The following is a 3539-nucleotide window of genomic DNA, read 5'->3' as shown; positions in this document are numbered from 1 at the left end:
CCCAACCTTGTGTGTCCATCCCAACCTTGTGTGTCCATCCCAACCTTATGTGTCCATCCCAACCCTGCTCATCCATCCCAACACTACACATCCATCCCAACTTTATGTGTCCATCCCAACCCCACACATCCATCCCAAACATCCCAACCCTACTCATCCATCCCAATCCTACATCTCGGGACGCTTGTGCTCCAAGCAATGCCGTGTTCTGAGTTCATTGGGATGAGCCCAGCATCCCGACGCTGGCTGGCTCCACGCCATGCCATGGTGCCCTACTTCGTGCCCTTTTTGCCCCAAATCCAACAAGCCAACACAACCCCATCTGGTTCCAGCGCCTGGTCCCAGTGGACGCCGCCGTGCCCACCGCTGCCCCCTCCCACAGCTGTGCCACCAACGCCGTTAAAATCCCAATTCCTTGAGGCACCGAAGGACCCACCGTCCTCCTGCGCGGGGCGGGGAACGCCGCATTATCATTTCAATGCTTCTTTACATAAATAGTGAAAAAGAAGAAAAGCCGGTGGCTCGCGTTTGCTCGCAGCCTCTGAGAAATGCTATCTCAGTGATCAGGTTTTAGTCCTTCGCAGCATTCCATTTTTATACATATTTATTCATGCAGAACAGAGACGCCGAGCGCGTCGCCCTGCCGCGGGGCTGAGGGATGCGCTGCTATACATAAGAATGCACCTTCATTTACATCCTCCCCACTTCCCCACCACTGAACTGTGTGCAGCTGGGTTATTTTTATTCCTTGTGTGTGTTTTCTTAAAGGTGGGGGAAGAAGAGGGGGAAAAAAAAAAAGAAAGGAAGGAAGAAACCACCTCTAAATGCGCTTTTCTTCAAAGAAAAAAAAAGAAACTTCCATTAAAAATTCCCTCCTGAATGTTTCTGAGCCATAGAAATGAGGCGTATCGGTGAGGGGAGAGGGGGAGGGATGCGTTCTGGGGCAAAGAGTAAGTTTATAACAATTTTTCTCTTAACTGGAGCAGTTAGCTGCGGCGCGAGCCATTCATCTCCTGATTTAATAACTCACTCTCCTGCACGGAGATGGGGCATTACAGCCCTGGATATTGCTTTTCTTGGTATCAAGTATCAAAGATGAATCCGCATTTTCTAATAAAATACATTTTCATTGTAATTGAAGTAACAATTTTCTGCTCCTTTTTGCCCTTCCTTTTGGGTTCCAGAGCTCTCCTTCCCCCATGCTCCCATTCCTGCCATGGCAATTGTTTTTTTCCCCCTAAAGGAGTGAAGGTTTTGGTGCTGGCAGCGGGGTGAAGTGAGGCTGATTCCCTCTTCACCCAAATTATTTATCAAACGTTACATGCATACCATATTTTGTGGGGTTCATGTCCTTAAAAACTTCTCTGCATCTGTCCATCCTTAACTCGTGCTACAGGGACCCGGCTGCTGTTTTTGGGGACACGTAGGGGTGAAGGAGACCCTTATGGCCATACAGTGATGGGCGCCCATATGGTACCCATATGGTGATGGAGACCCATATGACGTTAGGGACCCCTATGGCAGTGTGGGTTCTTGTGGTTATAGGGTCCATATGGTGGTGGGGACCCGCATGATGATGGGAATCCATCCAATGTTGGGCATCCGGATGGCAATGGGGACCCACGTGGCGACGGACAACCATGGAGTGATGGGGATTTATATGGCGATGGAGACCCATGTGGTCATGGGGATGCATTCAGTGATGGAGACCCACGTGGCGATGAGCACCCGTGTGGTTGTAGGCACCCAGGTGGTTCTGGGGACCCACACAGCAATGGGGACCCACAGGGCGAAGGGGACCCATACAGTGATGGAGGCCCTTGTGGTGACGGGGCCTCGTGGGGTTATAGGGGACCCTGTGGTGATGATTGCTTTCCTGTGGCAGCGAAGGTCTGGAGTTTGGAAGAGCAATGCTGGGATATTTCCTGGCGCAACGCACTGCTGCTGTGCTCTGCACGTCCATCTCAGCCCTGGGACACACCAGGAGGGAAGGGCGCAATTAAAACCCCACCGACACGTGCGAAAAGTGACAGCCTCCAAACAGCGCGCGGAATCGGGATGAAAGGCGAGCTCCAGCTCCGGCACAACCCTAGGAAAGGATCCATCAGCACGCCGCGTCGTCCTGGGATTTCAAACCACGCCAATGAAATTTGGCCGCTTCATTTCATTCGCTGTCAATCAGCCTCGCTGCTACCGACGCTTCCTCCCCGTTTCAGATCCCGCGGTTCTGTTGGCGCTGCCCGAAGCTCGCTGCATCCCAGCCGGGCAGCCCCTCATCGCCGAGCGATTAAATCATCATCAGAGCGGAGAGACGGCGCTTCTCAGACACAATAGTGAAAAAAGAGGGGGGGTGGCTCCGGCTCTGCTTCCATCCCAGCTCCGGCAGCGCGTTCCTGAGATCTTCTCCAGCTTCACGCAGCGCTTTGGGTTTCCTATGGGATTTGTTGGGGTTTTGGTGCTGCTTCCCCGCCGGTAAAATCCAGTGCTTTAATAACAGAGCTGCAAAGAGGGACGGGGAGGGATCATTGTGCCACTGGGGGTTGCGACGTGCGGCGTTTCCTGCCCTGGATTTGGCCCTTTGTAGATTAGAAGTGTGCCAGCGCTGCATCTCCAGCTCAAGTGAGCCCGTGTTGGGTTCAGGTCCCGATTCGGGGTGCGAAGGTGAACCTGGGGGCCACGGGGTGATGGGGACAGGGTTGTTTGTATGGGAAAACGGCATAAAAAAGAAGTTGTTGGTTCTCACACGGCAGCCAAGTGGGGCAGCAAAGGGCCGGGCGAGCGAACGCTTTTTAATTTCAGAAATGTCACTGAGTCACGAATGAGTCATAATTATAATGGGAGACATTTCCAACCCGGTGCATGACTCGGAGACGTCTTCCAGGGATGTGAAGCTGTTTGTAACGGCCTGGCCGTGCCTGGAGAGGTGATGGGGGTTGCGTTAATGCCCCCATTGGGTGGCAGGCGTCTGCGAGTGGGGCTCCTGCCCCTGTCTGTGGTGTGGGGCAGAGCGCCATGGGGGTGGCTGGGGCAGCTCCGAGCATCACCGCTCCTCCTCCTCCTCCTCCTCCTCCAACGCATTTCCACCACTCACATCAGCGCGCAGCCCCAGTTCATTAAGCAGAATGGGTAGGAGCTAAATTAAAGAGCCAGTCTGACCAGTTTGGGGCTCCCGTGCCAAGTGGGTCCTCAGCGTCAGGGAGAAATCCGCCCTCGCCCGATCGGCGTGAAATAATCCTGAGCCGCGAACACCTTGGGCTGCTCTGCTTTTCCATAAATAAACTTGTCGGGAGATATTTGGAGGTGGGCCCTGAGCGGCGGAGCCTGGAGCAGCTCCCAAAAATGCGCCGCTGTTTGGGTTCGAGGGGCGGCTTTGGGAATGCTTTGAGCTCACTGTTGGTGTGAGGGGGGGGGTTCTCCCCCTGCTGGGCTCCCCGAGCCCCCATGTGTCCCAAGGGCTGCTCCAGTGGGGTGGCACAGCTTGGGCACAGGTTGTGGGGTCATATAGGGGCTGATGTAGGGGTATTGGCTGTGGGGTCAGA

This window comes from Centrocercus urophasianus, unplaced genomic scaffold (assembly GCF_019232065.1).
Source record: "Centrocercus urophasianus isolate 14NV4802_14NV808 unplaced genomic scaffold, USGS_Curo_1.0 seq_840, whole genome shotgun sequence".
In the NCBI taxonomy this organism is placed as follows: domain Eukaryota; kingdom Metazoa; phylum Chordata; class Aves; order Galliformes; family Phasianidae; genus Centrocercus; species Centrocercus urophasianus.
This window is presented reverse-complemented; position numbering follows the sequence as displayed.